At 48.7% G+C, this 24,419-nt stretch overlaps 1 protein-coding gene across 50 annotated transcripts in view; it reads left to right on the forward strand.

Moving 5' to 3' along the window:
- Positions 1–6,012: 6,012 nt before the first annotated feature.
- Positions 6,013–24,419, forward strand: part of LOC111940430 (DNA-binding protein RFX2) — a 65,815-nt gene continuing 47,408 nt past the window's right edge. For 12 of the 50 annotated variants that reach the window (XM_086862714.1, XM_086862717.1, XM_086862720.1 and 9 more), the window contains exon 1: positions 6,138–6,296. The gene's annotated coding sequence lies outside the window, so the exon portion shown is untranslated. Of the gene's footprint in view, positions 6,297–24,419 lie in introns of all 50 variants that reach the window. The other 38 variants (XM_086862692.1, XM_086862693.1, XM_086862695.1 and 35 more) reach the window with 10 other exon arrangements.

A 24,419-nucleotide genomic window follows, 5' to 3' on the forward strand; every position in this document is an offset into this window, starting at 1 on the left:
CCCCACCAAATTATGCTCTAGATTAATATGCAACTCTCAGCTGTCATAAATCAGCAAAGCCAAGGACTCATCACCAGGACACAGCAGCTGATAAGTGACCTTTATCTGCCTCTGTCTGTGATTAAATGACTCTTCTGCAATTCTCATAAATAAAACAGGGCAAAAACTATTTACCCTGGCCTGTCATGGGCATAAACTCCTTTTCAATTTTTATTTTAACTCATTAAAAACTGCACACTCATGGATTTTGAAATAACACAGAGTGGGCAAAGGCTGTTTATGCAATATGCAAAGTGTAGTGTGTGGAATACATATTTATAAAGCCCCAAAAGCAGTGGAGAATTAGGATTTCTTGGGTGTATAATTATTTAGTTTGACGTTAGATATCACCTCACTTCAGAGATTGTGCCTATATCCTCTGAACATTAAACTTAAACACCAATTGCAATGCTGCCTATGCCCTCAGGTAATCCCAGTATTGGAAAAGAATTTGCTGGAAAATAACATGGATACAGGGGGAGAGGAGGAGAGGAGAGGAGAGGAGAGGAGAGGAGAGGAGAGGAGAGGAGAGGAGAGGAGAGGAGAGGAGAGGAGAGGAGAGGAGAGGAGAGGAGAGGAGAGGAGAGGAGAGGAGAGGAGAGGAGAGGAGAGGAGAGGAGAGGAGAGGAGAGGAGAGGAGAGGAGAGGAGAGGAGAGGAGAGGAGAGGAGAGGAGAGGAGAGGAGAGGAGAGGAGAGGAGAGGAGAGGAGAGGAGAGGAGAGGAGAGGAGAGGAGAGGAGAGGAGAGGAGAGGAGAGGAGAGGAGAGGAGAGGAGAGGAGAGGAGAGGAGAGGAGAGGAGAGGAGAGGAGAGGAGAGGAGAGGAGAGGAGAGGAGAGGAGAGGAGAGGAGAGGAGAGGAGAGGAGAGGAGAGGAGAGGAGTGTTAATAATCCACAGAGCCACTCCATGGTTTTCTGTGGTTTTTAAACATAAACTCACCGGAGTGAAACAGTTACAGAGCTTTAAGATGCTCACAGCCATGAGGAAGCTGAGCTTCCCCAGGCCAACAAACCAAACCCTTTTGCTCAATATTCAGATTCCAAGCTTCCAGCAGCGTGCCCAGGGGGCCAAGAAGACCTGGCTTGTGCCAGTGGGCAGCAGGAGCAGAGACTGCTCTGTGTGCTGGGCACTGCTGGGGTCACACTTCAAACCTGGGCTGTTTTTGGGCCCCCCATGATGAGAAGGACACCGAGGGGCTGGAGCGTGTCCAGGGAAGGGGATGGAGCTGGGGAGGGGTCTGGAGCAGCAGAGAAAGTTCTCTCCAGGTGCCTCAGAGGCTCTTTGCTGCCATGCAGGTGCTGAAGGTGCCATCTCTGTGTGTTCTGTTGATTTTGTGTCCCCATCCCACCACATCACCCAGGCCCTCACTTTGATCCTGTCCCCCACTCCCCCCAAGGCTCCTGCTCACTCTGTTTCAGCACCTGTGGATATCTGGGAAACGAGAGGAGCCTCATTCAAACTCACTCACCAGAAAACCTCTGTGCAGAAATTCCATTTCAACCCTGCACAGGGGCTGTGCAGTCACTGAGGGTTTCATTACTTCATTGCCTCTGTGCAGGAGCTGTGTTGACAGAAGCTGCATGGATTCAGTCATATCAATATGACTGCACTTAATTACATCCACATTATGGACACATCCTCCTTCTGTGGGCTCAGGAGGCTCCAGCTCCCTGCAGGGAGTGGCACACCAAAACCCACAGGCACTGGTTTTTTTCCATGACTTTATCCAGTGTTTTTTGTGGAATTTCCAGGCAGCTACAGCCAAACCAAACAGATAAAACTGCAGATAAATGCTTGGTCCTTTAAATCTCATAAAAGGAAATTTCCAGGGTGGGGGAAAAGAGCACATTTGGGGTTTTAGCTGTGCTGAAAACTTGTTAGGGGAAAGATGCGAGGTTGAGAAGAGTGACCTTTCCAAATCCCACCAAGCTAGGGATTGTTGGGACACAACCATGGGAGGCATGGGAAGGGCTGAACATCCTCTCTTCTTTCTCCCACCCTCAGCACTCACCTGTTTGCTTCCAGGCTGGGCAAGGCTGAGATAAAAAATGCTCTGGGCCACTGCCAGGAGAGGACAGAGCATCCCAGAACAGCCTGGAATTCACTGTGGGCAGAGCAGGACGGGGTACGGTGCCACTGGGAAATTCCAGCAGCCTTGGCACAGCCACACTCCACAGATTTCTCCTCTCAAGCCCAGCCAAAAGCACTGGAGAATGTTGTTGTCTGAGCAGCAGCAAGGTCAGGAGTTTGTGATGCAGAAAACACAGCCCTGGGGCTGTGGTTGGAGCTCACTCAGGGCTGTGGCCAAGGGATGTGGCAGCTCCGTGAAGGAAAAGCTGCAGTTTGCACCCATCCTGCTGAAATTTCCTTGGAAATAGTTGGAATGGAAATTAAATGGAGATTTAATTCCTAAGTGCAGGCCTTGAGTGACTCCCTGCCTGCAAAACTGTTTATGTGCAGCACAAATGAAAATGATTGTGAATGGAATGATGACAAAGTTTAATTTTATCTCTGCTATAAAGGGAAAATCCACGGTCACAGGTGAGTTGATCCTCATAACCTGCATGGGATGGTGCTGCTGATCCTGCAGGACAGGGGACACGGACAGGGACCAGTTCAGGCTCCAGATGTTTTGCACTGAGCTCATTCAGCAGTGAAACACAGCATGGAGAGAATCCCAGAATCATTAATGTTGGAAAACATCTCCAAGGATGGGGGCACAGGAATCTGCCAGGCAGGAAAATGCTGTTTGGCACCTGTTTAGCAATGAGGATTCTCCCTATTAAAACAAGCAAACTTTTTCTTTGAGCAAAAATTTCAAAGGGAATTTTTTTGTTTCTTTCAATTTCGACCCTCTGGGAATTTTTTCACGCAGGAAACAATTTAAAGGAATAATTTCATTTCAGGTTTCACTTCCAGCACCCAAAACAACAGCATTTTTCATGGATAAACACAATATTTCAAAGGATCCTGCTACCTTTAGAAGGAATTTGCTTTCATCAGAGCAGTTTTCCTGTCAAAACCTCCCTTGAAGTGAAATCAAGTCGATCAATGAGATCCTTTGGGCGGGATTGGGTTTGAGCTGAATTCCAGTTTGCTTTGAGGAACGTGCCCTCCTGTGGGTAGCAGAGACAGCTGCAGCGAGCTGCTCCTCTGGGGGAAAAGAGAAAAATCAAACTTCTCTTTCCTCACCAACAACTTTTTGAAATGAACCTCCTTCCCCCAGACCGAGGAGCGAGGTCTGGCTTCATGAACAGGCTGGAAGAAACAAAGAGAAATTAAATGCCAGTGATCAGCTGGGCACAAGAGGTGGCAGACAGGTCCCTAATTAAAAATAAGCGAGCTGTGGTGATTCCCTGATTCCCGTGGGCTGCAGGGTTTCCCAAAGGTGTTGGGCTGAGCATTATCAGAATTCCAAGCATTATCAAGAGTGCAGAAGGAGGTGGCTGTGGCACTTGGGGACAGGGTTGATGGTGGCCTGGGCAGAGCTGGGTTGGTGGTTGGGTTTGATGATCTCAGGGGTTTTTTTCCAGACCCTTTTTTAATGGATCTGTGATTCTGGGGATTTCAGGGTGCTGTTGTCACCTGAGCTTTGGGTTTCACACAGTAATTGGCGCTTTGGGAACAACGGGAACACATCCAAATGTGTTTTATATTTCTTTTCCAGAGGAATGGATGCTGTTCAATGGGGAATTGTGCCCTAAAATATAAAGTACCAACACACTGGAGGTGATGGTAAAAGGGAGAGGACTGAGGAATTTCATTCAGCTCCAGGTAAATTTGAGTAATAATTCAAAATCAGCATGGTGCAATTCAGTGTGGCCAAACCCACGTGGTGCTCAAGCAGGAATAAGTGATCACAGGACTAAAAAGTAGTTGTTTATTGAGTGTTTTTTAGGAAAGGTCTGGGCTTTTCCAGCAGGAAAACCAGAGGATTGCTTCATTTGTAAAACAAGAATTGACAGAATGAGAACAACCTTCAAAAACATCAGGAGTTTTTAAGTGAAATCTATTAATCTTGTCTCAGTTTCCAGGAGTAAAGGTGGATGTTTATGTGTACTAGTTGATTTTAAAAAAACTATTCCACCTCTATTTTCTTTTCCTGTATATTTTGCTCACCTAAAAGTTGTTCTTTTTAAAAATCCATGGCTTAAACACCTACAACCCATCAAGAATAAAAATTAATTTTCCCAGGAGCTTCTCAAAATCTCCCTCAGTGTGTCCGTGGTGGTCAGACACACAACTCCATGAATTTTTCCAGTGTAATTCTCATGGTAATCTCCCAAAAGCAGGAACAGCCACCCCAAATCTGCAGATGGATCACATGCTAACCAATTTATATTGCCTCGCTCAGTCACTTCCTTTTCCAGTGACTCCTTTCCCGAAGCGTTAGGTAAGAAAAGTAATAATCCTGTGGTGTTTGGAGCAGGCTGTGTTATTGGAGTCTCCATGGGTACAAATTCCACACACTTCCTTGGCTGAGGCTGGGACATACTTTTCAGAAAACGTTGCAGAAAAAATACATCATAAAAGCTTTTTTTATTGCATGTCAGGAAGGTGATCCTGGAAATGGTGAAATTCCCAACAGGGATTTTTCACAGCAAGTGGTGATGATTCTGCTGGGTTTAACTGTAGGGGAAAAACCCATAAAAACCCCACAAACAGAGATATTTCGTAAAGCTTTATAAAAAATGCTGCTTTCCTTGGCAGCACCTGCATTCAAAAAATGTGAGTGTGACCTGTGCTGGGTTTCATTGACAAAATAAAACAGGACAGGACGTGGGGAGTGAAGCCTCATCCAGCCTGGCCTTGGGCACTGCCAGGGATCCAGGGGCAGCCCCAGCTGCTCTGGGCACCCTGTGCCAGGGCCTGCCCACCCTCCCAGCCAACAATTCCTTCCCAATATCCCATCCAGCCCTGCCCCCTGGCACTGGAAGCCATTCCCTGTGTCCTGTCCCTGCAGGCCTTGTCCCCAGTCCCTCTCCAGCTCTCCTGGAGCCCCTTTAGGCCCTGCAAGGGGCTCTGAGCTCTCCCTGGAGCCTTCTCTTCTCCAGGTGAGCACCCCCAGCTCTCCCAGCCTGGCTCCAGCCCTGGCAGCATCCCGGTGCCTTTCTCTGCACATTCACCGGCACTTCCACGTCCTTCTGTAGCAACCCCAGCTCTGTCCATCTGTCCGTAGATGACGATTTGATGTGGCAGGGCTCTGCTGCTGCTGCTGCTCCCCCAGCCCAGCCCAGCCCAGCCCAGCCCAGCCCAGCCCAGCCCAGCCCAGCCCAGCCCAGCCCAGCCCAGCCCAGCCCAGCGCATCCCCCCGAGCTCCGGGCGCCGCCGGGGCCGCCTCCAGAGCGGGGGGAGCAGCGTGTGCCGGCTCCGGCCGCAATTCACCGCAATTCCCCCGATAAATTCCCCCGATCTGTTCCCCCGATAAATTCCCCCGATATTTTCCCCCGATAAATTCCCCCGATCTGTTCCCCCGATAAATTCCCCCGATATTTTCCCCCGATATTTTCCCCCGATAAATTCCCCCGATATTTTCCCCCGATAAATTCCTCCGATATTTTCCCCCGATATTTTCCCCCGATCTGTTCCCCCGATATTTTCCCCCGATCCGCCCCAAACCCCGCTTTCCTCATCCGTCCCCCCGCGCGATGCTGTCGGTGACGTCACGCCCCGTCGCCATGACGACGGCTTGATGTCATGTGGAGGGGTTAAAAAAAAAAAAAACAAAACCAAAACAACCCCAGCGGTAACGGGAGAAAGCGCGAGCCCGCCACTTTGGAATGTTTAACAGCGGGAAATCAACTTTCTTTCTTTATTTATTGTTTCTTTTTTTGGGGAGTGATTTATTGAGGTGAAATCATCGAGGCGCGCGAGCCGGCCCCGCCCCCTCGCCCCCCCCCCGTTTCCCGCGCGCGCGCGTCACGAGCCCGCCCCGCCCCGCGCTGAGGCGCCAAACCGCGCGCCAAGCGCTGGCCACGCCCCCTCCGCCAGGCCATTGGTCCCCCCGCGAGGTGTCCCGCCCCCCATAATGACGGACAGGGGATGCACCAATAGAAAGCGGAGACGCGGTGGACACGCCCTCCCAGGGCGGGGCTGAGCGGTGACGCGCGGGGCCGGGGTAGCAACAGTTGCCTCGAGACCCGGCGCCCGGCGCCATAGTGACCGTAGCCCTGGAGACTGTTACTTGCCAACGGCGGCAACGCGCGGCCCCGGCGGCCGGAGCCCAGCGCAGCCCGCGGCACCCGGCGGGGACGGCAGGTGAGCGGGGCCGCCCCGTGACGGGCTGGATGTGGGACGGCGGCCGGGGGGGGTGCAGGGGATGTGCGCGGTCTCCGCGTCCTCCGCGGGGCCGGCGCGGCGCGGGCCGGCGGCGCGGACCCCGCTTGTCCCGGCGCGGGATGCGCGGTCCCGCTGCGGGCCGGGGCGGGGGGCACCGGTCGCGCCGCCCCCGGAAAGTTGGGAGCGGAGGAGCGGCGGAGGCGGCACGGCCGAACCGCCCCGGGCTCCCCTTCCTTCCCCGGGCCGGTGCCGCTGCCCCGGGAGCACCGCCCGCAGCGCGGCCCCGCCCGGGCACGGGAACCGGCACCGCCCGGCCGGAGCGGGAGCGGCCCCCGCGGCACCGCCGCTCCCGGCCGGGGCTTCCCGGAACTCCGCGCTCCCGGCCCGGCGGGCTGCGAGCCCAAAGTGCCCGCTCGGGCTCGGGAGGGGGAACGGGGCAGCCGCTCCGCTGCTTCCGAGGCGGCACCGCTCCGTGCTGTCCCCGTGGCCCCTCCGTGCTCTCCCTCTCCCCGCGCTGTCCCCGTCCTCCTCTCCCCTCCCCGTGCTGCCCCCGGCCCCCCCGAGCGCTCCTCCTCCTCCTCCTCTTGGGGGGTGGCTTCAACTCCAGCTCATCCCTGGAGTTTGCCGGAGCTGGGAGATCCCGGCGCTTCGCTTTCGTGCCGGTCTTAGAAAGGAGGGGAAATCGCAGCGAGACCTATTTGCAAGCAACTGCCTTCTGCTCTTGACGTGGTTTCTCCAGCTTGTTTTGAATAAAGTGTGTTTGTGAAACAAGATTCATCTCCTGTTAGAGTGGGATTTTGTGGACGTGCCTGTTTCAAGCGTGAGTTCCCCCTGCCTGATTCAATCTTTCCATTCTTTTTACTTACATAGCACTCCGAAGCCTTTATTTTGGCTTTGCCGTTGAAAGAGGCGAGACTTACTAATTAAAAAGCAGAATAAATAATAATTTTATTAATTTTTGTTAAATCTACTTTACCTTTTTGCATTTGGAATGTCCTTAAACTGAGGCTTTAACTGGTAGGTTAAACTAAGAGCTCAGCTTCAGAATCATTTAATCGAGGGTTTTTTTTTCATCTGCTTCTGCCCAAACTTTTCAGCTCTGTCTTGGTTATGAATCATTTGAGAATAGAGTGGCTTAGAAAAAGGAAAAAATCAGTCTCTAAATACCATCCTTAAGCTCCTGGGCTTCCCTCTCTGCCTCTGCTGTTTCACTTCTCAGTCTGAGTTTGCTTCAGTCAGTTCAGGATCGGTTTGGTCTTAGATTTTATTTTACAGTGGCACATTTAGTAGAAGGGGAAGCATTTTGGGAGGCTCTTTCACGGTTATCTCATTCAAGACAGGTTGAATTAACCTCAAACTGAGAGAGTTTGGGATGAACAGTTTGAGTGGCTGGAATCTAGCCAAGGCAGGACCTTGTAGGAGTTTAGGACCAGCCTGTGGGGTGTTGGATACATGAAAATCTTAATGTTTAAAAAAAAAAAACCGAACCAACACATGCAGCTGGGTTTTTACCTCTCAGTGTCGCTGTCCCAAGGGACGGGAGATGGATTGGAATTCTGTGAGATGAGTTTGCCTGGGGGTTACACAGCTGTGGGCAGGCTCTGGGGGTTTGTTGTTTGGAGTTGGTGTTGTCAGAGCTGTTCCCATAACCACGAGGTTTGGAACTGCTCATCTTTTTAATCGGAATCTGGGTTCTCAGGTAACAACAGGATCTTGGCCTGAAGGCTGAAAGCTCAGGCAGAAGGGGTTGACAGCTGGAATTTCTTTGTCCCTGCTTGCTTCCTGCAAAACAGGAATGATCCCAGTGCGCTTGGGGATGGGGACAGGAGCATCCACCGCCACCGAGGAAAGGCAGAGCCGGGTCCCCCACAGCCACCGTGACTCCCACAGACCATCCATGCTTTGCATCTCCCTGCTGAGCCATTTGCATCTCATGAATTCCTTGGGGCTCTGTGCCAGCTCTGCTCCTGGGGAGGGGGCTGAGCCCCTGGGGAGCCTGCGGTACCCGGAGAGGGGCTGAGCCCTGCACTGCGGCCCCGGCCAGCAGCAGATTTACCCTCTCGGAGTGTTTTGTTGCTTTGACATAGAAATTTTATAGGATTGCCATAGAAATTTGTAGATTTGGCCTATAAATGGAGTCCTTCACCAAGGGACTCGGCACCACACTGAGCCCCCGTGGAGCTGGGAGGGAGGGATGGGCTCGCCCATCCAAAGAGTTAAGGCTGAGCGTGGTCTAGAGAGAGTCGCTGTTAAATCGTGTGTCAGGCATGGGAAGGCACATCAGAAATACACTTGCTGTGTATTCTGTGTCCTTTTGTGTGTGTAAACACCATCACACCCATCCCTGGCAGTGCCCAAGGCCAGGCTGGACGGGGCTTGAAGCATCCTATGTCGTTCCGATTGGGAATGGCGATAAAGAACGACACTGGACTCTCAAGGGAGTCTCAACAGGAGAATTCCTCTAGTTTATTGCTTTAGCCCTGTCTTATAGACAGATACGTGGAAAATACAGAAAAGAAACTCTTATTGGTTAGCAAAGTGCTACATCACCATCATTGGTCAGGGGCACACTACCCCCCTGACCCTCTCTTGCAAGGGGAAACAAGAGGACAGACAAACAGCACCTGGCAGTTGTTTTCTGTCTCTGAGGATTGTTTTGAAATCCTCCTTTGAAATTCTCAGGCTAGCTTCTCAGGCAGGACTGAGAGGCCATGGGTCTGCAGCCTGCTCCAAAGCTAGCATCCATAATCCTGGGCTGGTGCAAGGTGTCCCTGCCATGGGACAGGGTGGACCAAGGTGGGATTTCAGCTCCCTTCAAATTCATAAATAGATGACAAAACCTTCCTTCAGCACAAACCATGGACCCCTTACCCTACTGAGCAAAGAGGAATCCAAGCAGCTTATGGACTAATTATCCATAAATTCATAAACAGATGACAAAACCCAACCTATTTGGGATTCTTTAATCACTGAGCAGCCAGTGCCTCTGATGACGTCGTTTGTCCTGGCTTCTGGGGGAAATCCTGCAGCTGAGAGTATTCCCTGCCTCGAAAAGTCTCTTTGTGCCACGGAATAACTTCGGGGCTGCCACAAACGCGGCTCCATCCCGGCAGAAGAGACGGCGCCAGTCATTGTCTTTAAATATCCCCCTGCTTGTAACACCTCGGAGCACCGACAGCTGCCACGTTTAATCACAACATGTTTTCCCTGCCGATCCAGGCCCGTAAACAGAGCTGTTTGAGGAATTGCAGCCCATTTCCCCCGCTCTCTTTCAGCCCTTGCCGAGCTAAAAGCGGAGCCGGGGCTCGCTGCTGATTCAACAGGCGGGTCCCGCCCGCTCGGCTCCTCCGGGGCTGCTGCTGGGGGCTACCGAGTCAGATTTAAGCCTGCTTGTCCCTCCTTTCCCTGCCTCCCTCGGAACGAATGGCAGCGGTGCAGGGCTGGATCCCGGCCAGCCGGAGCCCAGCGAGCCCCGGCTCGCCCGGGCTCGGGGGATCCGCGGTTGCCTGGCCGATATTTGACACTCAGGGAAGGTTTCTCTCTCTAATCTGCGCTTTGAGACGCCTTGTTTTGTCTTATTTGGACTGGCAAGTCTTTATTCCTTTGTTCAAACATTCACAAATCCAGTTTATTGTCTGGGAACGTGCCGGCTTTCCCACGTCGGGATGTGTCTGTCCAAGCAGCTTATGGAGTAATTCTCCATAAATTCATAAATAGATGACAAAACCTTCCTTCAGCACAAACCATGGACCCCTTACCCTACTGAGCAAAGAGGAATCCAAGCAATTTATGGACTAATTATCCATAAATTCATAAACAGATGACAAAACCTTCCTTTAGCACAAACCATGGACCCCTTACCCTACTGAGCAAACAGGAATCCAAGCAGCTTATGGAGGAATTATCCATAAATTCATAAATAGATGACAAAACCTTCCTTCAGCACAAACCATGGACCCCTTAACTTACTGAGCAAAGAGGAATCCAAGCAATTTATGGACTAATTATCCATAAATTCATAAATGAATGACAAAACCAGCACAAACCATTGGACCCCTTAACTTACCGAGTAAAGAGGAATCCAAGCAGCTTATGGACTAATTCTCCATAAATTCATAAATAGACGACAAAACCTTCCTTCAGCACAAACCATGGACCCCTTAACTTACTGAGCAAAGAGGAATCCAAGCAATTTATGGACTAATTATCCATAAATTCATAAATAGATGACAAAACCTTCCTTCAGCACAAACCATGGACCTCTTACCCTACTGAGCAAACAGGAATCCAAGCAATTTATGGACTAATTATCCATAAATTCATAAATAGATGACAAAACCTTCCTTCAGCACAAACCATGGACCCCTTACCCTACTGAGCAAACAGGAATCCAAGCAGCTTATGGAGGAATTATCCATAAATTCATAAACAGATGACAAAACCTTCCTTCAGCACAAACCTTAAGTCCCCGAGCAAAGAGGAATCCATTTGGACAGGGCACTTCCCTGAGTGCCTTTTCTTAGCACACAAAACACTGAGGAAATTATTTCAGGGTCGTATTAATACACAAATTATTTTCAGTCGGGGGAGGGAAGCAGAAAAAACAAACCCACTTTCAGCTTTGGGTGATGTTTTATAAGATATGGCGATGTTTGCATTTCAGAAATGATTTCAGGACACTTTAATACACAAATTATTTCCAAATTGGGGTGGGGAGGAGAAAAACAAACTTACTTTCAGCGTTGGGTGATGTTTTATGAAAGATGGTGATTTCTAGAAAGGTTTAAATGTTGTTAATTCAGCTGAGTTGTTAAAACAATACATAGTTATGTCTAGACATGTGATTTCATGTCAGTGAATGAGAAAATCTTCCTCTTCCCACAGTATTTCTGCTCACTTATGTCACTGCAGGGGTTAGGCAGTGTCTACCCAGCAATAAAGTTAGAAGGTGTATTTTAAATTACAACAGAAGCGAGAAGTTTCCCAAAGAGAACTTTAGAAACTGTTTTGGTTCCTTGATCTGGTCATAAAATCCCAGCAGAACCTTTCCCTGAGATCTACCCCAACCCCCAGACACAACTTCATGTCATTCCCTCGAGTATTCCCCTGTGTTCCACAGGAATGAAGAGCTGTAGAAATCCCAAATGAAGCCATTTGAAAAGTCATTTAAAGGCAATTCATAAGTTTGCTTTTTTTTTTTCTGAGTTAGATTTCTATTAGGATTTTTTTTTTTTTCTGAGCTTAATAAATGCCAGAGAAGTCTCAGCATTGTACAAATGTGTCGTGGGAGGAAACTTTGCAAGAGGTTAATGACTGAACATTGCAGTCAAAGGAACAGGTCACAGAATGCTGCACCAATAATGACTTTTATATAAAGAATATGCAAACAAAAATCAGATGCTTTGATTTCTTGTCCCAAATCTGAAAGAAATCTTCAGTGTCTCTAGCAAGAAGCTGACAGAAATAATAATTATATTGACTGTAGAGATATTCCTCCCTGATGCTGCATTTAGCTCACTGGTGAATATTCCCACCATCCAGGTTCCACAGATTTTATTTTTTTTTTCCCTGTGTGAAGGGGTTTTTCTTTGGTTTCGTGTGCAGGATGAGTGTGAGGACAAAGAGCAGCAGGTACCTGCGTGCAGGCTCTGAGGAGGAGCAGCTCAGGCACGTCCCTGTCTCCCCTGGCAGGGTGATTCCATGCTCTGACTTCTTCAGGGCATCTCTGATCCTGACAAAGTCTCATCCTGGCAAAGAAAACGTGGGACATGAGCAGGAGCAACACAGAGGTTCAGGGGATGGCAGCGTGTAGCAGCATCTCTGAGTCGGGAGCAGGACAAGGGTGGAAACGGAAAGAGAGGAAATTTAGGTTTGCTAACTGAAGAAATTCCTCTCTGTCAGGAGGGTGAGCCACAGGTTTTCCACAGAGGATGTTCCTGCCTCGTCCCTGGCAGTGTCCAAGGCCAGGCTGGATAGTGGAAGGTGTCTCTGGCCATGGCAGGGGGTGGGATGGGAGGAGCTTTAATGTCCCTTCCAACCCAAACCATTCAGTGATAATTTGTGATAAAACTGGATTTCCCCCATCCCTTCTAGAGAAGGGGATCCTGGCTGGATTTACATCTCTCCCCAGCAGCTTTGGAGTGCAGATTTTCCCTTTCCCATCAGGAGCTGAGCCCATGCTCCATAAACCTCCCGTTTGCAGCTGTGCTGGGGTCAGGGAATCCTTGTGGACTCCACAACTCAGGAGCAAATCTGGGTGTGAAGAGAGGTGGTTCTGTCTCCACAGCTGAGTTTTGGAAGTGCCCCACTGGTTTGGAAGCAGGAGGATGGAGTCAATGAAGAAAGGCTGAATCTGTGCAGGGAGGCACCGGCAGTTCAGGAATTTGTCTGGGATTACGTGGCTGGTGCTTCTTTGAGGTTAGCACGAGGCAAAGGGTCCTGCTGAATGGAGCCCATAATTAAGGATGCCTCTTCTGGAGGTGTCACTAGTTAAGACTGACAAGAAACATCAGGGGAAGAGGAGAGAAGGGAAAAGGCGGGGGTGGGATGATTATAGACAAACAACTTCAGCAGAATTAGCAATTTCCTTAACCACCACCTGGTTAGTCATTGTCAGACTGTTCCTTAGTATCAGCTTAAGATCCCATTGCCACCATGACAACCCTGGAACTGTTCTGGAGAATTTCTGGCTTAACACACAGCTGATTAAACATTCACCCTGCCCAGGGAATTATATCAGTTATTCTTGTTCTCCTGACCTCTGGTGTCTGGGAGTCCTGGAGGCTTTAGATAAAGCAGCCTCACACTGACAGGTAAAACCCTGCACTGCCCTTGCCCTTGTGCAGCTGAGCAGGGACAGAGTGGGACATTTGACAAGGACATTTTTTCCCTCCTGAGACAGCGATTGGAGAAAGCAGGGCACTGAGCACTGAATTTTTATTATTATCATATAGAAACATCCAGCAGTGCTACGCAGCAATACAGTGCTGTGCTGGTGGAGGTTACTGCATTCCCCTGGTTTGTGAGGGTTATTTATGGTGGATGAGTCTTCTGGAACAAAACTGAGCATCTGGTGATGCTTTTGCACACAGGATTTCCCATGGTTTGCATGCTGTTAGAGTGGAGCATCAGCTCATGTGACAGGGAATGGCTTTAAACTGAAAGAGAGGAGGTTTAGATGAATTATCAGGAAGGAATTGTTCCCCGTGTGAGTGATGAGGCCGTGGCACAGGATGACCAGAGAAGCTTCCTGGAAGTGTTCCAGGCCAGGCTGGAACCTGCTTGGAGCAACTTGGTCTGGTGGCAGGAGGCAGAACTGAATGAGCTTTAAGGTCCTTTCCAACCAAAACCATTCTGGGATTCTTTTGCTGTTCCCTTCTTGGCTTTCTCCAAGGTCTGATCCTGAGCTGAGCTGATGCTTGATGATGTGTGGGTTGGCTTAGTGCTGATGGTACCTAGGATGGCTTCAGTTAGGTAATGGGCAGTTTCATAATTAGATTATTTATTAATTATCCTTTGCTTGGTGTGTGAACGAGGCTTCTTAACAAGGCACAGGAACTCCAAATCCAAGTGGCATTTCTCTGTCCATCACCTGATGACCACAGTGGGACAGGGTGTCAGCAGTGTCTCCAGTGCCCAGGACAGAACTGTGTCACCACAGGGGTGAGCAGGGCTCTGCTGGGGAGTGTGGGGACAGTGGGGTGTCCTTCTGAGCCTGTTCCTCACCGCTGCCAAACCTTCCCAGCCTGCTCAGCCCTGCAGGGATGCAAACATGGGGAAGGCTCTGAGGAGCAGCTGAGGGCACTTGGCTCGTTCAGCTGGAGCAGAGGAGACTGAGGGGAGGCTCCTCGGGGGCTGCAGCTCCTCCCGAGGGGAGGCGGAGGGGCAGGGGCTGAGCTCTGCTCTGGGACAGGGACAGGAGCCCAGGAAGGGCTGGAGCTGTGCCAGGGCTTGGGATGGATCTCAGGGCAAGGTTCTTCCCCCCGAGGCTGCTGGCACTGCCCAGGCTCCCCAGGGAATGGGCCCGGCCCCAAGGCTGCCAGAGCTCCAGGAGCGTTTGGACAGCGCTCTCAGGGATGCTCAGGGTGGGCTTGTTGGGGGGTCTGGGCAGGGCCAGGGGCTGCACTGATCATCCCTGAGGGATCCAGCTCAGGAGATTCCAGGATTCTGTGAGCCAGTGGAGCAGGAGGCAGCTGGAGATGTGTGGTGAGGTGGACAATGGCCCAACAAATGGACAAGGCATGGAAACAAGGATGGGTTCTGCCCGGAGCTGGGTATCCCAGGCGGCTCTGGGGCCTTTCTGACCAACAGTCTCATATTTTCTGTTACCCAGGGCTCCTGTTTGGGCAGTGAAGGGAGGTTGTGCAGAGCCTCTGATAAGGTGGGAGGAAGCAGGCTGGGAGATAAGCCCAGGCTCTCCGTGTGCTGGAGACACTCTTGTCAGCGCTGTCACCTCTCTGCTCTGTGCAAGGATATTTTTCTCCTCCTTCCCTGAGCTGTCTGGGATGGCCCAGTCTAGAAAACAACTCAAAATCCACCTCTGGGCTGTGAAATGTGGGGGGAAATGGGAATAAGTGCACATGGACTGGCTCTGCCTAATTTATATTTGGTCCTTGCATTTAAACAATTTCTTGTGCTGTTCAAACCCCCACCCTTCACTCCAAAGGAGATGAAATACAGATCTTTTCAAATATTCATGACCTGAAATGACCAATCATGGGAGGAAATTTTTCTTTAATAGGTACAAATAATAAGAGAAATAATGGCTCCTGGTCGCCAGGCTGGTCTTCAGAGCTTCCTTCTTCCTAGCAAATATTTATTCTCCTTAATGTGACAGATGTGCACCATTGTTAGAAGACTTCCACCTGCCAGGAAGGTGAAATATCCTCCACAGAATATTTCTTCAAGCCCCTTGAAGAGCCTGGGGTTGACCTGCAGGCTGCTCAGCTCTCACAGCTGCTTGCACTCAGAATGTAGATTTTTCTACATGAAAACCCCTCAAACCAGAAATGCAAAGTTCACCCTCAATATTTCAGTGTCACATTGCACCACTCTGACCTGAGCTGGGCTCGCAAAAGCAAAGTTGTTGCTGCTCCTGGTGTAGCTTAGAGATTTGTTGGGGTCCATAATTTCCTTTTTTAACAGTATTTATGGGGAAATCTGGGGGTTTCCATAAGATCACTGCCAACACTGAATGGCACAGGGTGCCCAGAGCAGCTGGGGCTGCCCCTGGATCCCTGGCAGTGCCCAAGGCCAGGCTGGACGGGGCTTGGAGCAGCCTGGGATGGTGGAAGTTGTCCCTGCCCTGGCAGGGGTGGGATGGGATGAACTTTAAGGTTCCTTCCCACCCAAACCATTCCATGATTTTGTGGTGCTCTGAATATTTCCTGTCAAGCAGGAAGCTCTCAGAAGGGTAAAACTATTGCTTGTTGTGTTAATAAATGGATTTATTTAAATTTCAGAGTATTGTCTTGTTTGCTGCCGCCATTAGAGGTAACTGTGGAAGATGAGGAGTTGAAAACCAGATAATTCATGTTTCAAATTGTACTGGAGCAGCAAAAATGCTTTTTGATTCTTACCACTGCTGTTCTCTACAGTTTCATTACTCCCAGTGTAGATGCTGCTCAGAATGTGAAAATCTTAAAAATAACAACAACAAAACAAAAAAAACCCTCAAACCAAAAAACAACAAATAAACCTAAAACACCCTCCCCAAAAAAGAAAAAAAAAAAAAAAAGAAAACAAACAAACAAAAAAAAACCCTCACAAAATCCCAACTTGGTTTTAGGTTAAAAAGTGCAGTAATTTTTTTTGGTAACAATCAGAAAACTCTGTATTCCCAGAGGTTTATACCTGGCTACTGAAATTTGGAGTCAGTTGATTATTTCATCTTACAAAGTAACAATAAAACTGATAAAATATAAAACTTACAAAGTGAGGTAGAGGCACTTAAGTAGAAATAGCTTCTTTAAGTCTCATTATCTAACATTAGTTAAAAATCAGGACATTTGGAGCTGTTGCAGTGCCAGGAACCCCAAAAGCATCCCGATAATCTGTTACCCTGGGTGGGGTGGGACCTGCCCCGTGCCCCAGAGTGCTCTCAGAGGTTTCATGGGAGAGGCAGAAGATCGTCTCACGCAGAGGGGGTTAATTATTTAATTATTCAATTATTCTGTGCCGTCAGCACATTTCATCCGTCACAGGAGCCTCCTCTGCAATCCCCATCCAGGACATTCCAGCGCTGCTGCGTCAGCCGGGCTCCAGGGATGGGCTGCGGCCACAGCTCCAGCCAGGAACCTCGGGGCTGCTTGAATTAATAACTCTGTTAATTAGGGATAAACCCCATGGAGAGGGATGCTGCCAGGGCTGGAGCCCCTCTGCTCTGGAGGCTGGGAGAGCTGGGGGTGCTCACCTGGAGAAGAGAAGGCTCCAGGGAGAGCTCAGAGCCCCTTGCAGGGCCTAAAGGGGCTCCAGGAGAGCTGGAGAGGGACTGGGGACAAGGCCTGCAGGGACAGGACACAGGGAATGGCTCCCACTGAAAAAGTGAAATGTAGATGGGATGTTGGGAAGGAATTCCTCCCTGTGAAGGTGGGGAGGGGTTGGAGTGGATTTCCCAGCCAGCTGTGGCTGCCCCTGGATCCCTGGCAGTGCCCAAGGCCCGGCTGGACAGGGTTTGGAGCAGCCTGGGATGGTGGAAGGTGTCCAGGTGTGGCACTGGGTGACCTGTAAGGTCCCTCCCAACCCAAACCATTCCATGATTCCATGGTCTCTTCCTTGGGTAGGCAGATCCCAACGTTTTAATTTGCAAAGGAGGTATTTCTGATTAATGTCCATGAATATGCTGCATTTGGGAGGCCCAACAGGAGACAAGTGATGGCTTCAAGTGATGAACAGGAACCACCCAGTGCAAAACAGGAAGGGTTAAGTGAAACTGGTTCCTGAAAAAGTGGAATTTAGATGGGATATTGGAAAGGAATTGTTCCCTGTGAGGGTGGGCAGGGCCTGGAGTGGATTTCCCAGCCAGCTGTGGCTGACCCTGGATCCCTGGCAGTGCCCAAGGCCAGGCTGGACACTGGGGTTTGGAGAAACCTGGGGAAGGTGTCCCTGCCATGGCCAGATGTCTCCAAGGTCTCTTCCCACCCAAATCATTCCCTGGTTCTGTGCTTCCAGCCCAGGCAGGGTGTGGATTGCACAGGGAAATCTCTCTGTGGCCACTTTGTCCTTTCCTGTCCCCTTTGCAGGGATGGAATCTGTCACACAAACGTGATCCACCTCATCACACTCAGGATTGGGAAGGCCCTGACTGCTGCCCTGTGGGGAAATGTGCTTTGGCTTTAGCTCTACAGGTTCTTTGCAGGCTCTGTCTTCGTGAAAATCAAAATCACCACTTCCTTCCTGGGGACTGAAATATCAAATATCATATCAAAACATCTGATTCCTTCCTGGGGACTGAAAGGAGACATTTTCATATCAAAACACCTGACAGGGTGTGACTGTCACAAGAAAATCTCTGGGTTTTCAAGCCCTGGGGCTGCAGCTGTAATCTGTGGGATTTGGGTTATTTTCTAGATATTTAACACACTAATATATAAAATATACCTGTATGCATACATACACAGACATGTTATAGAGAGTGTATTTCCAAGAGTGAATTGTGATCAAGTGCAGTTCCAAGGGTGTTTATTCCACATTTCTGATTCATTCTTTGCCTCTGGACTCCATCCTCACTGGGGTTTCTGTGCCACCTTGGACTCTCCTGTGTCAGGAGTTCCCCACACTCAGGCCTGTGCTCTGAGACATAAATTAATCTCTGCTCTAGGCAGTCCCATATTTCTCTGATCCACACTCCACATCCACTGGCACTTCAGAGTGTGTTTGGGAAAACCTCCTTTATTTGCTCTGTGCTTTCATTTCCATTTTCCAGTAGGGAATAATTAAATCCCTACTTTGGTTGGGTTTTTTTGCTTTTTTCCTAGAAGCCAGAAAGTTAAGATGGGCAAATTCATAACAATTAATATTTGTAAAGTGCTTTGAAAGCCTCAGGTGATTGTTGCTTTACTCACTGATCAAAACAAGACACATTTTTTGAGGATGTTGTGGTTATTGCTCTGCTTCCTTTTTTTTTTTTCTTGCTTTGTGCCCTCTTGGAATATTTCATTCAGAGATACTTAGAGAATCCTGGAATGGTTTGGTTGGAAGGGCCCTCCTGGCTTCTTTCTGCTCCCTGAAAATGATCCCCCAGGAAAAACCCCTACCCAGAGGATTTTCCTATTTAAAAATTTCCTCCCCCAGTTTGCTGGGGGTGGGGATTCTGCAGGGTTTGAGCTGAGGGTGGAGATGCAGAGAGGATGCTCAGAGCTGTGTTTTGGTGCTGAAAAAATTGAGAGAGGGAAAACATCCTATAAACCCTTGGAGAAATGGTTTAATTAGAGAAAATTGGGGGACAGAGTGGTTGGGGCATTTCTTGCTGGAGTGACTCCAATATCACACTTCAGGCTCTTCTACAATCCAGATGAACACACAGCTAGAATGCTCTTAAAAGGGAATTTTGGGACAAAAATGAGCTGCAGATGAATAAAACTCTGTTGTTCCATATTGCTCTGTTTGCAGGACCCAGAGAAACTCAGATTTCCCTCTCTGCACATTTGAAAAATCAATTTAATATCATGGGTTAAATTCCTCCAGCTGTGTTCTAACCTCCTGTCCTTAAAACTCAAACTTTTTTCTTCAACTGCCACCAAATAATTAATGCATCATACACTGCAATTCTAATTCACTTTCCCCTAAGAGTTACTTAATGCCTTGGTGATGAGTCTCTCCTTAGTCAATCATTAAGGAATTTCTGTTCTAACTTTTTATTTTGGCAGCTACTTGCTTGAATTTATATTGTGATGTTTGGGCAAGGAAATGTTCCACACAGTGAAGGTTTTAAATGCATTCTCCTGATTTCTGAGCGCTTTCTGAATATATGAGGGTTGAATTATGTGATTAGCCAGAACATCATGCAATATTCTGCTGGGGAAAAGTAAATTGTGGATGAATTTCCACTTTACACTTGAAGTTTATAACCATCGTAGCACAGGGGTGAAGTGGAAGTCGGTGACAACTGGCAGCCTGTGGCCACTCTGCAGTGATTTTTATACCTTTTCCTTTCTCAGGTTTATAAAAATTTTATTAATTTCTCCTGCATCAGAAAGTTAATATAAGAGTTGAGCTGCTGCCTGTTCCCTGGAAGATGATTTCTGTAAAACAGGAGCACGTGCAGACTGGTTAGAGGCTGCAGGCAGGTCCAATAATGCAATAACAAACACGGGACTTTAATTTGAAGTCTGTCCCTCTGTCCAGCCTCAGCTGGGTACAGCGAGCTGTGCGAGTCCTTGGAGGATGCTGAGTGCTGCAAGCCTGGCTGTGAGCTCAGTCACCCCTGGGGATGCCATTCTCTGAGTTTGGGACAACTGGGGCTGTTTTCCCTCTGCAGAAGCACAAAAAGCTTTGGACCTTGCACACACGAGTGCAGGGGCTCGTGGGGCTGGAGAGCCAGGCTGCAAATGCCATTTGATTAAATCCTTCTCTTCTCTTCTCTTCCTCTTCCTCTTCTCTTCTCTTCCTCTTCTCTTCTCTTCTCTTCTCTTCTCTTCTCTTCTCTTCTCTTCTCTTCTCTTCTCTTCTCTTCTCTTCTCTTCTCTTCTCTTCTCTTCTCTTCTCTTCTCTTCTCTTCTCTTCTCTTCTCTTCTCTTCTCTTCTCTTCTCTTCTCTTCTCTTCTCTTCTCTCCTCTCCTCTCCTCTCCTCTCCTCTCCTCTCCTCTCCTCTCCTCTCCTCTCCTCTCCTCTCCTCTCCTCTCCTCTCCTCTCCTCTCCTCTCCTCTCCTCTCCTCTCCTCTCCTCTCCTCTCCTCTCCTCTCCTCTCCTCTCCTCTCCTCTCCTCTTTCCTAGAGAGCCACCCCCTCTTGCAAACCCTCCCTGCTCCTCTGAGTCCTTTTCCTGAGCTGTGTCATTCCAGGCTCCCTCTGTGTCTCTCCTGGAGGGGAACTCACCCAGCACTGTCACAAAACGATTTCAGAGTCCAAACCCCTGAGCTGTGAGTGCAGAGCAATGAGAATTGTTCCTCCCCGAGTGCTTTCTGCCACAGCACCTGGGTGCACATGCAGGGAGATGATGCTGTTCTCTTTTTTCTCCCTTCCATCTGCAGAAAATAAAACTTTTTTTAAAAAAAAAAAGTTAAAAAAAAAATAAAAATTAATTGTTCTTTTGATTGTTAAAATTTGCTGTTAATGTCTTGATTGCTGGACTCCTCTGCCCTATACCACTAACCCCATTCACTTTAGCACCACATGGTGAATAAGAGCAAAAAATGTCCCCTCTTCTTTGGAAGGTTGAACTGGAAATTCAGGATTAACAAAATCTACTTGGCTTTTTTTTGCCTTTGAAACAGGCAGATGGGATTGTTTAACATATCGTTTGCTAAAGCTTATTTTGACTGAAGTCTGATGTCAAGTAGCACCCCAAGCAAATATTTCAGAATAAAATACCACGTTTCTGACTTACAACTCTGTTGCTGTTGGTTTAAACAAACTATAGTGATAAAATCCCTCCTGTTGGCACAGGTTCTGGTAGCAGAGCAGTAATTATTTGTACACTGTATTTTAAACCACTCGTGTTTTCCGCTGTTACGTTAATGGAAAACATATTTTGACATCTTCCCCTTAGCTCCCTGCCTAAACTGACTGGGTTTGGAATTCCATCTGGCTGCACAGAACAGACTCTTCCTCTATTCCCCACCCAAATCTCTCCTTGGTAAATAAAGGAGCCAATGAAAGGTTAAGTTTTTTTAAGAGAACAAATCATTCTGCTGTTAAAATTGGCAGCACCATGATCTTTCCTGGCTACCTGCTGGTCTGAGGCTCTCCAGAGCTGCTGGAAGCTGTTTCTAAAATGCTTTGAGCTGTTGGAACACGTTTGGCTCATAAATACCCACAGCTCATGGCCCATCAGAGACCTGTGAGTCAGAGAGGAGGGAAGGGTCCCGTGTGGATGTTGTAGAAACCCCAATACCTCAATAACAGAAAAAAGTGGAGTTTCATGCTCTGTGACCTGTCCTCTCTCCCCTCCCTAGAGGATTCTTCTCCTTCTTTGTCTCTTTGGGAAGAATGCTGCAAAGAGGATTTATGGAATGTCAGATTAGTGTTAGGTTGTATCTTTTAAGGTACAGGTTTATGCAATTCAGTCACAAAGTTAAGAGAGCAATAATGGGGTGATAATCAAACAATTCATCATTTAAAAAGGAAAATAGGGTGAATCCCTAGTACAGTGGAAGACCTGAATGCTGATTCTTCTGATCCTTTTGAAACAGGGCAGCTCAGGCAGGACAGTCAGCTTGAGGTGAGTTGATGAAACCTTCTCCATGATCTCTCCTATGGAAAAAAATCCTTTGAAAGCTTCCCCTCCCACACAGAACAGGGTCTTGGCTCTCAGTGCCTCAGACTGATCTCCCTCTGCTTCATGTGATGACAGAATATCTTCAATATTCTTCACAGCAATTAGCAGAGTAAGGGGGGAAAGCTGCTGCTGCTGCTGCTGGTTGAGTGCTCTTGCTCTGTGCTTTTGCAGAATCCAGAGCAGGTCCTCAGGCAAGTCTGGGGGTGTTTAAACCCAGCAATATTCAGCTGCTGCTCATGGAGACACAGATATCCAGGAGCTACAGCATGGACAACATCCTCCTGCCTCCTTTGGTGCTCCAGAAAGAAAAGATCTGCTCCTGGTTCTTGAGCTTTGGCACAAAACTCTTTGAAGTCAGCTGGGGTGTGGCTGGAAGGGAGGCTGGCCTTGCTCAGAACAAAAATGAGTTCATCCTTGCACTGGCAATTGGGATCCTTGTGGGAATTTGCAAACATCTGGGTGGACAAGAGAAAGCTGTGAGCCATGGTTCCTCCCCCATGGCTGCCCTCTCCTTCTTGTGCTCAGGGAATTAAATCTGTGTGTGGTGTGAGATGAGCTCGAGGGCACAGCTTTGGGGGATGGAGCAGCACAGGAGAGACCTCTCTGTCCCCACTGAAACCCTCCCTGAGAGAAGGAGGGTGGCAGGAGGCTGAGATTTGAAATATCCATGGAAAAAAAGCAGTTCCAGGTGTGCCAGCCTGGCTGTGTCAGAACCTCAGGTGGTGCTGAGGAGATTCCTTCTCCCTCTGCCTTTTCTGCTCCTTTATGAGCTGCAGCCCTTCATCCTGGACATCAGGAGGGAATTCTTCACTAGAACAGGGAATAAACCCTGGAAGGGGCTGCCCAGGGATGTCCCCAGCCCTGGAGGTGTCCACACCTGGCTCTGGGCTGGTGACAAGCTGAGGCTCAGGCACAGTTTGGACTCGATGGTCTGGGAGATCCTTTCCAGCCTAAATGATGCTCTGTTACAAAACCCCTTTTTTTCCCTGCAAGAGTGTTCCTAGAAAACCTTTCTCTTTGTGCTGCACTTCTCCACTGGTATTTGCATTGCTTATTATTTGGCCTTAGGAGAAGAGTTGCTCTGCTCTCAGCAGCTGGTGGCTTTCCTTTCCAGAGGAGATGGATTTGTTTTTTCCATCCCTGAATAATTTAGATACTATTCATAGCTGAAAAATATTACTTTGCAGAGTAACGAGGTGCTTGTATGAGGCTGAAAATGAATGTTCTGATGTATTTCCACCTGCAAATTACAAAACTGCTGCGTGAAGTTTGCTGTGACAAAGCTTTAGGGACTCCAGTTCAGTCTGCATTTAATCAATTTGTTTTGTAGAGGAAAATTTATATCAAATCTGGCAGCCCTTTTAATGGTAGGCTTCAGAAATGAAATTATGCCTGATTCTGGTTCCAAATGTGCTGTGACATTAGTGTTAAAAAAAAAATAAATTAGAATTACAAGTTTTGCTTCTCTTCATTGTGAAATGGGCAGAGATTGTGTATAAAGAAATTTGTTTCTGTTTTTTAACCTTTTTAACAGGTTTTGTCATCCTTTAAACCTTTTTAAAAGTTTTTGTCATCCTCAACTGATATTGGTTAGGAGTGGAGCCCCAACATAAGAAATGTCTCATAATTTGAAAAACAAACATTTTCTGGATGCTGTATTAGAGAAAACAGCCTGGACTCTTGAATTGGGCTGGAGACATAAATCAATAGGATGTTCCCAGCTGAGGCAAATACTTATTTTTTTTGTTTGGAAGATGTGAGGAGTGACACAAGTGAGACCCTCCCATCCCCAGTCCCTCCCACTCATAGAGTGTGAAGATATCACACAAAAGATATTGGGGAGAAATTCCTCCCTGGGAGGGTGGGCAGGCCCTGGCACAGGGTGCCCAGAGCAGCTGGGGCTGCCCCTGGATCCCTGGCAGTGCCCAAGGCCAGGCTGGACGGGGCTTGGAGCAGCCTGGGATGGTGGAAGGTGTCCCTGCCATGGCAGGGGTGGGGCTGGATGGGCTTTGAGCTCCTTCCAACCCAAACCATTCCATGATTTGGTGAACATTTCCATCGCTTGGCAGCTCCTCTGGAGCCTCCTGCAGTAGAAGAGGGTCTGATCCCTGAACCTTCTGCTGCCAGACCTGCCCTGTGATCCTGCCCAAGCTCTGGAGGTGCCCATGGGATGCTCCTCTCTGCTCCAGCTCCAGCTCTTCCCACTGCTGCTCGCTTCAGCTCGGAGTGGAGACATTCTTAGCATTCCTTCCAGTCTCCATCGTAGCTACACAACATCTAATCACACTTCTCCACAACAACTGGCCTGGAAATTAACATTATAATGGATCGTAAGGGTTTGTAATTACTCAGAAATGTCACTGGGTGTGCAGGGCTCTGCCTGTCAGCAGCCTTCCCTCTCCTGCTTCTTGGAGTCTTCCTGCAGGTGAAAAATTCGTTTTCCTGAGGTTTTGTTGTCCCAAGCAGCACCTTCCCCCTCTGCTGTAATGATTGTCCTGGTAATGGTCCAGGAGTGTCACCAAAGTTAGGGACCAGCCTGAGGGGAGCTCGATACATCACTGAATTTCTTTGCTGAGCTGAAGTATCCCAGCCATTTCTAAACACCACCAGCTCCTGCTTTCTTCTGTCCCATCCCAATTTTGATGTTTATTTCTTCAGACAAAACAG

Source organism: Cyanistes caeruleus, chromosome 25 (assembly GCF_971803275.1).
Source record: "Cyanistes caeruleus chromosome 25, bCyaCae1.hap1.1, whole genome shotgun sequence".
Classification (NCBI taxonomy): domain Eukaryota; kingdom Metazoa; phylum Chordata; class Aves; order Passeriformes; family Paridae; genus Cyanistes; species Cyanistes caeruleus.